This window comes from Panthera leo, chromosome B4 (assembly GCF_018350215.1).
Source record: "Panthera leo isolate Ple1 chromosome B4, P.leo_Ple1_pat1.1, whole genome shotgun sequence".
NCBI classification, from domain to species: domain Eukaryota; kingdom Metazoa; phylum Chordata; class Mammalia; order Carnivora; family Felidae; genus Panthera; species Panthera leo.
In genome coordinates this window covers 137,411,912-137,426,326 of record NC_056685.1, presented here as the reverse complement: position 1 = coordinate 137,426,326, position 14,415 = coordinate 137,411,912, and the positions used below count along the sequence as shown (strand labels likewise).

Here is a 14,415-nt window from a genome sequence, read left to right as displayed (position 1 = left end):
GAATTCTGAATAACGGACGATTAGTGATCCTGAGCTCGTCTCTGGGATAGATTTCTAAAAGCAAGGCTGAGGAGTCCAAGAGGAAGCGCGTATGCGCTCTGCCGGACGCCATCAAACCCCCAGCCACAGGGAGGTGCCAGGCGCGCGGCGGAGGCCCCGCGGTCCTGCCGGCTGTGTCACACGGGTGTCCCACAGGAGTCACGCGGGTGAGACGCAGTGGCTCGGCCTGTGGTTTCACACGTCCAGGGTGGGGCGCTGTTTCACTGATTTAAGGCCCCTTTGCATTTATTTTTTTCTGTAAATTTCCGTTCCAGTCTTAATCCAGTTTTCTGCAGGGCCACTGGTCTTTTCCTTCCGAATTCTCAGAAACCACGTATCACGGAGGCCGGCTTTCTGTTTGTGACCCAAGCTATAAATATTTCCCCCATTTTGTCATTTATCGTTTTTCTCTGCTTATTCATTTTGTGCCACCTAAAGGGTTTTGTTTTTTAAGCACACTTACATTTATCAAGATCTTCTCTACGGCTTTCAAACTGAGCTATACAGAAAGTCTTCCCAGCTCTTAGGGTATGAAGGAATTCAGTCCTGTTTTCTTCTGACATTTGCAGGGTCAGGTGTTTTAACATGCAGATTTCTGTCGTTTGGAACTCAGCCAAACCAGTGCGCCCGTTTAAGGGATGGATCCAGTTTTATCAGAAGATAATGGATGTCCGGTTCTCCCTGACACCATTTATTAAACAGTCCTTCTTTCCCTCCAGTGACCTGAGACATCATCTTTAACATACGTGCAATTCCACAGAATCCTTGTATCTATTTCTGGAATTTTCTATCCCGTTCCACCAGTCTGTTTCTTCATATGCTAACGCCACACCGTGTTTAACTGCGGAAGCTTTACGTTTTAGTATCTAGTAGAATGATCTGTCATTTTTCTTTTTCGGGGACTTTCCTGGCTGTCACTGCTCACTTACTCGTGTACATACACCTTACAATCAACAGACCTAGCTCTAGGAAAAACCCGAGTGTTACTGAGATCACGTTAGATTTCTAAGGTATTTCGTAAGGAGAAATGGCACCTGCACGAAACGGGAGCCTCCCTGCCCCAAGCCCGTGGCGTCAACAGGGGGCCACTTTCATGCGGGACGCTTCCTTCCGGTCTCTACTCTAGTTATGAGAGTAACTGATATTCCGAACAGCAAGATGAAGGAATCTGCCAGGAAATAATTTATGTTGGAGGAGTGATTTATGACACAAGGGTTTTAAAGCATCCGCACTGCAGATCTGAGTAACCCCAGAGGGGCGGACTTGGCAGTGCTGGGGAGCACGTGGAGGCCGGGGAAGCCACAATCCCAGGAGCAGCCTCTAGGGCAACTTCTTGCAATCCAAAGCTGGGTTTAGAGGAGTTAAAACGCTCCCCAAATCCTGGAAGGTGAACTCCCGCACGGCTGAGTTACCCTCTCCGCACCGCTACTGACAAAGCTAGGCGCTACTGAGAGCCCACGGCGCTTCCCCAGCTCTCTGCTTCCCTCCCGCCGGCTCCCAGACCTGCCTCCTTCTCCGCCTTTCTATGCGCGCATTCCTCCGAGGGTCAGCTGCAACCTGCTGGCTGCTCCCCGTCACCCCAGCACTAAGGCAAACAGGTCTCCCGCTGCTGTCCTGAGAGGCAGCGCTCCTGGGGCGCCCCGGGGGCGGGAAGGTAATCACCTGACCCCCACGCTCTTTCTACTGGACCTCACATTGCTTCCCTATCAGCACTGACTCTACATTTCCTGAAAGGGTTTTTATCATCCAGAAAAAAAGAGAATTTATCAGGTGGTCATTTACACTGCAGAAAACCAGGATTACTGGAAACAATGGCTGTTGAGAGAATTAACCGGTAAGTGAACAGCATGAACTAAGGATGCGAGGCTCATCCCAGTCAAAGCCCAGTGAAGTTTAACAGGGACGGGAATTTCTCTAGTCGCTGATCCACTCATACAAGGGGCTGCCACTCTCGTTGTTTGACTCTGACCCAGAGTAGGTGAGGAGCGGACGTATCTGTGAATTTCAAGAACGACACAGCTTTGCTAAATATGTGTGTGGTTTTGGAGTTTTGTTGTTTGTTCCATCCGGGGAGTCTCACTTGAACACAGTTTTGGGTAAATTCTTTGGTTGCTTAAGAGACTATTTTGTGGCTCTTCACCAAAGCATGAAAGGATGTGATACCAACAACGAGAAAAAAACCCTATCTTAGCTTGTGTCTTAGCTTAAATCTACCCACAAAGGACAATGGGGGAAAAGTCAACAGAACCACCCCTGGTGAAAGACAGGAGGATAAGAGTGAGTCAGCCCGTGAAGCCTGGAGAGCCGGGCAAAACGAACCGGGTTAGCCAGAGGCAAAGCTGATGCCTTCTGGGAGCTCAGACCCTCAAGGACACACGGAGGAGGGCAGAGCCGCCGTGGACGCGGTATGTGCGAGAAGCCCTTCTGCCAACTGCCAGTTCGTGCCCCAACATGGTGCCCGCCGGCTGAGAGGGACTGGTCCACAACTCTAGCAGCAGCAGGCGAAGGTGCTGGTAGGGATGGGACTGGGGGTGTGAACTTGGCCGTCCTCACGTGGAAGGGGAAAGGGAAAGAGGACGCGGTGCAGACCATTTTGATTTGGAAACGTGGCCAGCTTCTGAGGTCAGGTTCACGTGCTTCAGGATTACACAAAGCGAGAGCGATATGGGTCATCTGAGGACTGGAGGAAGAGATTCTAGTGCCTGGAGTCAAAGGTAAGTGCAAAGGCCACCACTGGGAAGGCTCAAGGAAGCTGGGTGGACACGTTCGGGGGCGGAGTTCACGACACAGGTATTCCAGTAGGTCTCCAATGACACTGTGCAGCTTAAGAAGCAAGGGGAGCCTGGAAAATATGGTGGGAGCAAAAAGCGGTCAAAGACCCAACACGATGGGCATCTCATGCCCCGCGAGACTCCTTACAAACACTTCCCCATTTTGTCGGTCTGCACGCGGAGGCCACTTATGTCTGGTGCCGTTCTAGGCACCGGAGCAGCAAAGGGAAACCGGGTCCCCGCCCGCCCTCCCTGCCCCCACATCCTGGGTCGCAGGGTCCCTGCCCATCCTCCCTGCCCTTACAATCAAGGAACGAAGTGGGGGTGGGGAGCAGACAAATACAAAACACAGCCCATAAATGCACAGAATGACAGATGGCAGGAAATATGCCAGAGGAAAGAGCAGCGAGTGCCAAAGGAACAGGGGAGGAGGGGGTTGGGGGCGGGGGGGGGGGGGGGTTACAATTTCAAGGGAGGAGGGGTAGGAAGGCCTCCGATAAGATGAGCCCAAACCTGAAGGAATGAGGGAGCAAGAATCCGGCAGAGAGAAAAGTACGCGAGGCTCTGGGCGGGAGCGAAGGGCAGGCAGCAGGGCCGCCGACGCGGCGGAGCAAAGTGGACACGAGGCATGAGGTCCAAATTCCTCAGCTGATACTCAAAGGCCTCCTATAATCCTGACCAGACCTCCGTTGCCGCCCTCTCTCTCGGGAGCCCTCCAAAAGAAAAGCTCTTTTCCAGCCGGTTACCTCTTGTCCTCCCAGGGACACAAGAGGCCCATCCCGCCACCTCACTCCTGTGCGGAACTTTCTCCGGCTTGCAAATGCTCTCCCGCCATCTTCCGGCCCCCTCCAGGATATTCTGTCCGGCGTCAACCGGCCCCTGCCGCTGAGGGTTACCAGGTCAGGGGGGACAGGGAGGGCCGGCCACAGGCAGGGGGTCACCTTCCGGACTTCCTTCTACACTAGCGTGCTACAATCACGACCTCCTGCTGCACGTAACGACACCCTGTTTACTTGGTGCGAGAGCGGCCACGACCCGCACAAGCGCTTCTGAAATTTACTGGACACTCAAACCAGCCGGGGATCTTGTTCACGTGCGGGCTCTCTCATTCGACAGGTCTGAGGTGGAGATCTTGCGTTTCGGACAAGGCCCCAGGGGAGGCCTCTGTTTGGGTCCAGGGGCCACGACTCTTGAGCGGTCAGGGACCTACGACAAGGATGGAAACTGAGCCGAGAGAAGCCACGCAACCATTCTCACTCAGGATCTGGGACCGAGACACGGGGACCGCGTCTGGCAGCGAGCAGCAGGACGCGTGAGGAGTTAGAAGGTGCGGCTAGGTGGCCTCCGAGGGGGCAGGGGGCAGCTGTGGCTTCTCATGGCTTCAGAGCTCCCTGAGGTCAGAGAGGCCCTTCAGCCCCTGCCCTAGGGTTCCTTGTCCTCACCTATCCTCACAATACACACTCTGGCTCAGCTCTTCCCCGGCCGGCCTGAGACCAACTAGACGAGAGAGCCTGGACCAGACCCAGTCGGGCAGGACTGCGGGGGTGGGCGCGGGGTGTACATCCAGGAAGGCCCAGCAAGTTCAAGGGCACATATTTAAAGAACGATACAGTTCAGAGACACATTCAAAGATGTCACCAAGTGTGTGTACGATCAGCAACATTAAGCGAAGAAGATACAGTAGTCAAAGGATCCCGCACCTGACTGGAATAGTCTGCTTTATCCGTCATCTATTATTGCGAAGGTTAAGTAAGAAACAGTCACCCCTCTGGTTGGCAGGGGAGAGGCATCCATGAAGGTGTGAGGGCCTATTCTGAGCCAGGCCCTCCATCAGGCCGGATGCACACGCACGCGCACACACACACACACACACACACACACACACACACACGCTAGTAGGTAACTGCCCCTCAAGAAATACAGACCAGTCAAGGGAGACATCCGAGGGGGAAAGGGTTACAAAAGCAGCTTCAGAAATGCCATGACCAAAGCCAGCACAGACAGAAGGAATTAATTTACTCCCCCCACCCCAGTAACTTCAAGCCTCTATTTCTGTAATTGTTATGAGTACAATATCATTTTGATGACTGATTTTCGTTGTTCAGCTAATTTAAACCATAAAGCAAGGTAAAAACATAGGTTTAAATAGGAAATTGTTTAAGGATCAGAAATCCCTGGGAGTCAGAAGGCAAAGGCTCACCTGGTCCATTCACCTACTGAAAATTAGTACCGCACCTACAACGTCCCAGACAGATGTGGTTTTTTAAAAAAACAAATTAAACTTTAATCCATTTAAGTACCATTTCAACCCCACTGCTCTTAAACCAGCCTCCTCTGTTTTAGCCAACATTTGAAAAATACCTCCACGACAACCTAATTTTTTTCAACTTTAATTAGAGACCATTTAGACGAGCAACCAACTTCTGCCATTCCCTGGGGTGTACCTTAGAACAGATTTTTGTGTAATTACTAATAATGACTATGCAAAAGCAGGGAAGAAGTAGATGATAAAAGGCTTGTATAAAACGTCTTATTCACTGCATTTGCAAATTCCATAAAAAGGAAAAAGATGTTTCCTAGCACAAACCGTATCACAAGCCTGCACCACAGTTAACTTTCACTTTTAAAAGGAGTTTATACCTCTTATAGTACAATTTCATCGACTGCTGCTTTTCCAACCTTCCTATAAAGGGGAGAAGGGAATGAAAAAGCAGATAGATACGCCAGTAAGCAAGAGCTTGGAGGAGTTTCACGGTTCGAGAACAGTCGTATTTGGAAATCTTCATTCGTTCGCCCTAAGAGCGGCCGGAGCACTCACGCAGGTGCCCAGGAGTGAGGAGAGGCCCCGCCATATTCTAGATGGTACTTCAACGGCAGCTCAAACTGCCGAGGCGGTCCTGGCCACGGTCAGGCCTCTACGAGCCGCTAGCTCACTTCTCCCCGCAGCTGGTCCACCAAGAGCCATGTCCCCAGCAGCCCTGCCTCTCTGAGCTCCTTCCTGTCAGGTCCCTTCATTTCCTGTCTTCTCTTCATACCCCAATCAGGCCTCCCTCCACTCCAGATGCCCGTGGCCAAAGTCTAACTGCCTTCTCCTCCCCAGGATGGGATGGGGGAGTCCTCCTGTCCCAGTCCCTTCCATACTGACCCTCACACCAGCTGGGATAGGTTAATCTGTCCTGTGGGGACAAATACACCCCGCCCCCCCCAATCCAAGCAGCCTAAATAACAAAGTCTCTCTTACTCATGTCTCTTAACAGCTGTGTGGTCCTGGGCACAGATACTTAACTTCTCTGGCCCTCAGTGTTGTTTGCTGTCATCTGCAAAATGGGAAAAACAGCATCAGGAAACACAAATGAGTTAAGAGCTGAGTACCGAGACCTGCCTGGCACTTAGTAAGCACTCGGTAACTAAGGGGCAACTACTTTTACTGCCGCTACTGTTATTCCGGGGAAGCTTCCACTGATGCCCCAACTCGTGATGCTTACACCCCCCTTCGATAGGATACCTGTCCGTTTAACCGCCTCCACCCCACCCTGGATCATAAGCTACTCAAGAATGAAGGTGCACCCGACTGGGTCTTGGAACCCAGAGTTGAACAGAGTCTGGCACAGGGCAGACACTGAGTAGATGCTTGCTGAGCTAAAGGGAAGAATTCGAATCACCATCCCCGATGTCTGAGTAAACCCTACACGTGCTGAGTATACGTGCGGAGGACTCTTAACGAAGACACGTTCCCAGGGGGACCTGGCCTACAAGAAATCTACCTAAAAGCTCGTGCCGAGGGTCCAGAACATCATCAGGAGACGGGAAAGACTACTGCTCCGGGGGCCCTGAACTGGGCCCTGGCGCGTGCCAGGACGCCAGAGGTGGGCCACTGCTCGCAGTGAGGTGTGAATAAAGGAAATAAAGGAACGTGGACGCTTAGCACGAGTCTATGTCCCCACAGGAGAAGAATGCAGCCCAGGACTCCGGCCTGCTCCCCATTCCTTACTTGGGGCACGATGCCGTACCGGCACCCAGAAGCCAGCCTCGACATGGCAGAACCTTCTGAGGTGATGAAAACATCCTGTCCATGTTGACTGGGGTGACAGTTACACGGGTGTATACGTTTGTCGACACTTACCAAGTCATTCATTAAAAATCTGTGCATTTTTTGGTGCCTGAATGAGAGAGAGAGAGAGAGAAGCCACGACTGTTCTACCCACCCCTCTGTCTTCCTTAGCTGCCAAGAAGGAGAGAGACGGAGGGAGGGAAAAATTTATGAACAGTTAGGTGAACCCGGCGTCTGCTGACAACATCATTAAACACTTATCCCGAAAGTTTGTGCAGCGTCAACGCCCTCGGGAAGCCCTTCTTCCTTCAAGGTTGGGAGCCACGAGAAGAACGGGGACTCCTCCGCCCTGCCCGTCTGTCCCCAACCACGCAGTACCGGCCTCTTAGGTCTATCATGAAGACAGTACTTCTCAGCACGGTAATCTTTTCCTTTTCGGCACCCTCCTCTAGGTGCATGTCCCTCCAGGGCTAGGACCACCTCTCTCCCGTCCTTCCGCCCTGGCACTTGAGCACAGCGTTTGGCACACGGTACACTCTTAACAAATATTCGTTCCTCTGGCGCTATGTTTTTCGGATTCCCTTCAAAGATATGAGATACGCTGCCTTTAGATAAAAACGTTACTTCTAAGTAAGAATAATGTCTAAATTACATTAAATCTTGGTAACCCTGTAAAGATTTAATCCCTTCGTTTTCGGGTATGTACGAATCCTACTGTCATGATTTATAAGCCCATAAAAGCCATATATTTAGTGGGCAGAAGAGACAGTGAGCCTGGAATGCATAACACGGCACTAGAATTCTTGCTATAAAGATTACTGATGCCTCGGGCTTTTAACAAACGAGATGTCACATGAAGCTGTACGAGGAGCCCGCCTAAATATAACACATTACACACTGCTCTATCAATTCCACTTTAGATCACAGCTCCTGGCGCTCTGCGGAGCGTGCAGGCATGCGTGCAGGCGCAGGCACACAGGCCAGTGTGCGTTTCAATTAACGCCTGGCAACCGAAAACAACATCTTAAAGATAACCGTCCGCGCGCAAAACACCGCACTGGCGAAGAATCCCCGAAGCCGTGGACGGGCACACCTCGGAGGCGCTCTTGCCATCAGGTGCGACAGTCCACGGACAACTTCGGTTTTTCAAAAGCAGTCACCTGAATCTAAAGTTCTGAACCAGAAACAATGAGGTACGACACTACAGCAGGTGAATCTCAAGCCACGGATCTGTCGTTTCACCCACCGAGCTTGTACACGGATCCAAAATGGCCAGAAAGCCCGTGGCGCCACACGGAGGCACCGATGACGGTCCGCGCTCCCCCGCTCCTGACGACAGCACTGCCAGGGAGGCCACAGACCGACTTCCCAGGGGAGGGCAGGGGGCAGGGGGGACAGCTGGGAGCCTGGGAGCGCAGGGTGACAGGGCTGAGGGTCCGTGGAAGCGGCACCGGGGCCCCCGACCGCCGCACGAGCCTTCCTGCGGCCGCGTTCCGGCGACGGGGCCGAGTCACTCTCGGCCATACCAACTTGGGAGCGTCAACTGTAATCTGAGTCTGTGCATCTCCGCACAAAAGCTGAACTCTGTGTTTCCTCTTTTGCAAATTGAAATAAAACCAATAAACGGTGTACACAGAAGTCTAATAAATGCCACTTCAGTGACTACGTCAGATACGGGGAAGCGTTATCGGTGCTTAACTTCCTAATAAAGCCAAGCTGAACGGTTTAGAAAAACTACCCAGAAGGCGGAGAACACTGAAAGGCAAATGAAATGCCAACTGAGAATTTGAGTCAAAACTTTGGTAACTAAAATTCCAAAACAATTTGACCCATACGGTTAGTATCCACGAGACTCCCCGAGTCCTCTGTGTATGTGGAAAACAACACGTTTTGTCCAACACGTTTTTGTCCGTATTTACCAGTGCTGCACTAAGGTTTCTTCTAAAACTGCTAGAAATGATTTTTCGAGATGAGAAATCTGTCTTGAGAGGAGTCCAGAAAGGACCCATCTCCTTCTCCAAGCGCCGAATGAAACGTCCACTCCTCCCTTTTGCGGCGCACCCCTCGGGGACCCCCGGGGTTGGGCCAGGGCTCGGGGCGGCTCCGAGGGCTCCCGCCGGGGCCCGGCGGCTGGAGGGCGCACCTCCGCGCGGCCGCCCGCGCCCGCCGTTTAGCAGGGCAGCTGGTACTGCCCCTCGCTGCACTGAAGCGCTGAGATATTTTTTTGTTTTGCTTTGTTTTTGGTTAGGGGAGGGAGGAGGATGTAGCCCCAGAGTTGCCAGGGCTGAAATTCCAGCAGGCGGGAGACACGCCCTCCCCTCCGCTCCCAGAGGCCTGCCAGTCGGATTCTTCCTGTCAACACCCCCGCCGCCCACCTCCCGGCTCAGACTTCCCGGCCCTCCTCCTCCACACCCCCAGCCCCCAGGCTGTCCGTTCTGGAGCTGCAGGTGCAGACCCAGAGTCACTCCTCGCCCCAGAGAGGAGGAGGAGGGTGTGATCTGCTTCGGAAAACATCTCAAACTGTGTCTGTCCTCTTAGTGACAGTCCTCACCCTGGCTCCCTCCTCCTCCACGGTCACGCACGGTCCCCATGGGATTAAACACACAGAACTTCAGCTCCGGCAGCCCTCGGGCCCCAACTCTGCCGCGGAAAGGACTTACTTTGAAAGTTCCCCGCTGGATTTCTCCAGTGGGTAAATTCAACACTGTCACTACATCACACCCAGAAATTAGTCTCACGCTAAAGCAATTATTCAAATGTCCAAGAGTAACATGAGCTAAGTGCGGCTTGGGGAAGGATTTGTAACATAAGATGTACAATAATACAAACACTTCAACCTGAAAAGGACAATCACTCCCCAGCACACACACAAGGAAGCTTTGGGTGAGGCCCCTCCGCTTGGTCTCCTGCCCTTCTCGGAGAGCGGCCCCCGTGCCCGAGGGCCTCCTCAGGTAACATCAAACAAAAACTGGAAAGACCTTTTAAGAAGCTCATCATAGATGCTGCTTAGCTATTTTCTTTTAATGCTAATAGTTGGATTTTTCTTTAAATGATTAAACAACACACATTCTCTTTGCCTGGGTGTGTGTGTGTGTATGTATTATGTATTAGTAGATAAAAGTTTCTTTAATCAAGACCTCTTTTTTGAAATGTCAGCCTTTCAAAGCTTAAAAATCGTCTGGGTGAGCAAAGACAATCCTATTTTAAACTTAATTCACAAAAAACTGACTCTTGCACTGAAAGATTGATACTGGGTATTCTGTGTGCGTTCACAGAAACCGACTCCGGGGCCACACAGAGAAACTGGAAGAATCATGTCTTTGGCTCACAATGTCCCCAGCGGACAACCATCCCAGAGACCCAGCCGACAATGAGTCTAGGCCAAACACGGACAGGAGAGCGGGCAGCTGGGAGGCGGGGTGGCCGGCTCCAGAGCCTGGGTCTGAAGCCGGGCTGCCCGGATTCTTACGTGGCTCTACTGCTGACTCGCTACGTGTGACCCTGCGAAAGTTCGGCAACCCCGGTAGGCCTCCGTTTACAAATCTGTGAGGCAGGGATGATGATACACCCTACTCCAGGAAACATCACGAGGATAAATGCACAGACAGTTGTAAGGGGCTGACGAGGCGTCTCCGGCCCAGCGGGCACCACACTTGCTCCTAACACTGTCACTGCTGCTGTTTCTCATTTTAGAAGTAACTTATTTTCCAGGGTCCTGAACAGGGCTTAAAATTTTATTTTTCCAATCGAAGTAAGCGGCCAAGGCAACTAATGACTTTTCTCCAGAAGAAAATGTAGGTGTCCAAGTTATTACCATTAAAGAGCCTGAGCGAGGCACAGACCACCGTGACGGACCACAGAAGCTAAGCGTGGGCTGTCCTCACCATCAGGGGAAAGATGGCAACGCATCGCACAGATACACGGGAGACCGAGGCGGCTCTCAAGCGTTTCCCTCCAAGGCGCCTTTGCCTTTTAACACAAATGGGAACTACGAGAAGCAAAGGGTTAATAGTGGGACACCGAGCATCATGAAACACAGAGGGAAGACAGAGGCGTCCTGAGAACCAGGGCCCCTCCTTGCCCAGGTGACAGGCGGCTCTTCGCAGATACCGGCAGCTCCATACAGGCACGAGATTTCCCGAAGCTGACCTGGAAGGCTTACAGGGCTAACCTGACGAGCGGGGACCAGAGGGTCCTCCTTCCCAGGCCCTGCACCCAAGAGAGAGTCAGTAGGTTGGGGGGGCGGGGGGGGGGGGGGGCGGGGGTGACAGCGACCATCTACACGCAGCTCAGGCGGAAAAGGACCTTAGCTTTTTCCCCTCTCTCGGTTCCCATTCACGGGGGCGGCCTGCTCACGGGCCGGCTGGAGACAGGCCGAGGCCCTGCTCCGAGAGCTTCGGGGAACTGAGCCAGCACTGAGATCGACGCTGTTGGGAGCCGGGCCTTCCCCACCACGCTGAGCCTGGAGAGGCAGACCGACTCGGTGAACACGGCTGTGGAACTGGACGGGATGAAATAAAGCACGCGTACAGAACGCCACACTCGAGGCCACACAGGAGGCACTCAGAGAAGGCAGTCAGAGTGTTATCACCACTGGGGCCCCCGGGTGGCTCAGTCGGTCTGACTTCAGCTCAGGTCATGATCTCACGATTCGTGGACTCAAGCCCCACGTCGGGCTCTGTGCCGACGGCTCGGAGCCCGGAGCCTGCTTCCGATTCTGTGTCTCCCTCTCTCTCTGCCCCTTCCCTGCTCTCTCTCGTTCTCTCAAAAGTAAATAAACATTAAAAATTAAAAAAAAAAATGTCATCCCCATCAATGATAACTTAATCCTCACAACGAGTGTGTGAGGCAGGTAATATCTTATCTACAGTGGAAGAAATGGAGACTCTGAGAAGTTAAGGGACAGGTGCAAGGCTGCCTCTACTGCCTGTCGGTTAGTAGAAAAACGAATTTAAACTTTCTTTTCCCCTGAAATCAAGATTTTCCCGTGCCGAAGGTGAGAGTGCACAGATGCCAGAGGCGGGCGGTCGGGGAGGCTCACACAGTAAACCCTGGTGCTCACCTGCTCGTGCGGTCCCGGCGGCTCTGCGTGGCCCACAGGACTCGCCTTTGTACCTAACCTCCTACGGCTGAGGGGTCCTGGGCGCTATCCAGTCACCGGGCAGGCTTTGCATCACTCAAGATGCAGAAACGAAGGGAAGGTGTTTAGCATCTGACCAGGACGAAGTCCCTAGAGGCTGGGATTTCGGAACCACCGTGGGGGTGCAGGCAAGTGGCCCTCAGAGGGCAGTGACCAAGAATGAAAACCCCCAGTGCAGAATGAGGCCCCACCACAGGCTGAAAACTCTGTCTGCTCATTTAATGAGGCTTGTAGTTTGCCCGAAGATCTGGTGGGGGTGGGATGGGGCCACGTCCACAGGGAGGTGCAGGGTCCACACTGCTGGTGTGCCACTGGAACCCCTGGTCAAGAAATAACAATACAGAAACTGGTGAGACGTGGGATCTGTGGACCCTCGAGGGCCCCAGGAGACGGGAAGCAGAAGCAGACTCCTCTGTGAACAAGTGCACGACCCAGGGGACCACGAGAAATCCCTGCGGGCAAACCACAGGGAGGGAGACGGAGGGAAGAGGAGGGGAGAGGAGTTGGGGAAGGGGGGTGACAAATGAGAAAATTCTACCGCAACGGCTAGAAATAATAAAGCAATGTGAAAGAGGGAAGAAGCTCGGCAAAGGATAAAACACACACAGAGAACACAAAGAAGGAATATGTGGGTGTGAAGGAGACCCAAAACCATTTTCAGAGCTGAAAGATACTTCAATAAATTTACGAGGACACACAATTCCTCCAGCGGAGTTCAGAGCCCGTCGGCGTGGCCCACAGAACCCCATGGCCCGCCGCTCTGTCACCTCCGCACCCCCACCCCCCGCCCCTCAGGCCCCAGCAAAGGCCCACGGCAGGGGGTCCCACCCACCTGCCCCCAAAGCCAAGCCTTTCCTCCACCTGCCCCGTTGCTCCTAATTCTTCCCTGAAGGCCCAGATCCTGGAGGCCCTTCAGGAAGCTCCAAGGTGAGCCACTTGTACGAAGCCTTTACAGCATTTCTACTACTCCGTCGGAATACTTTTCGCCCACCACTTTCTACTCTACTGGAACGATCTGTTTTTACACCTGTCTCCCCCTTGGGAGTAAGCACCAGGCCAAATCCATTTCTGCACTCCCGGTGTCTGCAGCGCTGGCTGGTACACAGCATATGGCAGGCACGTTATTTGTTGAGCTGAACTAAAAGCTCTTGCCCCTACGCCAAATAGCATGTTCGCTCGTACTCGGGAACTCAGAATTATTCCCGACTTCGCTCTTGACTGCAACACAGCAGCAGATTTAAATTCAAACTAAAATCCACAGCTTGGGACTAAATATCATTCCTGGTCCACTAGAATGTAACGGGTATGAAATTCAATTCTATCAGGACAAGACAAGCGACAGGCTTTTAAAAAGGGGTGGAGAGCGCAGTCCGATCGTGACTTCAAGCGCTGACGAAAACAAGGCCATTAAAGGAACGTGGCTTTGATCCTCTTTTTAGTTGCTGCCAGGGGGGAAAGAAAAAAAAGAAAAAGCAAAATATGGTAAGGATCAAAACTGTGTTAGATGCGTGACAGACAGCTCCACTCTAGCCTTTGAAAAAAATGGGAGACTCTCCAATATTTGAAAGAGCGCTTTTCTCAACGAAGGAGAGCCTGGGGAGACACAAAGAGATTTCACAATGTCAAAGTACTCAGATCCACACTAGGTTGGGGTATGTGCTAGAAAGCTTGGATACTTGAGCATTCAGCAGATGCTAATGTACCCAAAACAGAACACCTGATAATAAAGGGTAAATTCAAATTTCTATTCCTTTCGGGGGGGGGGGGGGGGGGAAGAAGTTTAACACACTGGAAGAATCATCTTTATATTTTCTTCTCTCTCACTCCCCCTCACACTCTTTCTCACACACACACACACACACACACACACACACACACCTACCACCTCCATCCCCACTATTATTCATTAGCAAAATATCCACGTTGTATGCTAACGTTTTGCTTATTAGAATCTTTCAATTAAAAATGTAATTGAAATTGTAACTGTTAAAGCCCCCAGACCTCGGCCAGGGAGTGGGGGTCAAGATGCCGTCCCTACCGTGGAAAGTAGAATGAAGAACTATTTCAGTCACCAACGAACGAAGTATATTCTCTTATCAGGAACTCTAGACATGCATCCCTTTCCTTTTTGAATCGCACCTTCTCGTTATTAGGAAAGAAATTCACATTCACTGTAAGACTACGAGCAAGTATACCGGAAAAAATGAAACCCACCCTAATTTTACCAACCAGAGACAGCTGTGGTCTATCTGTGCGGGATCCATTTGTTACGCGTATATGTATTCGTGCCTCTAAAGTACGCTTACAACACAGATACACACGAACGCGTGGCTCCTCAGACACAGCATTGTGTCCTGTGCTGAATTCCCACCGAGCATGTTATCCTGAGCACTGACGGTTTCAAGAGAAGAAAT

At 52.0% G+C, this 14,415-nt stretch overlaps 1 protein-coding gene across 2 annotated transcripts in view; it reads right to left on the bottom strand.

The window, feature by feature from the left end:
- Positions 1 to 14,415, bottom strand: part of ATXN10 (ataxin 10) — a 165,850-nt gene that overhangs the window by 66,434 nt on the left and 85,001 nt on the right. The gene's annotated exons all lie outside the window — the stretch shown is intronic.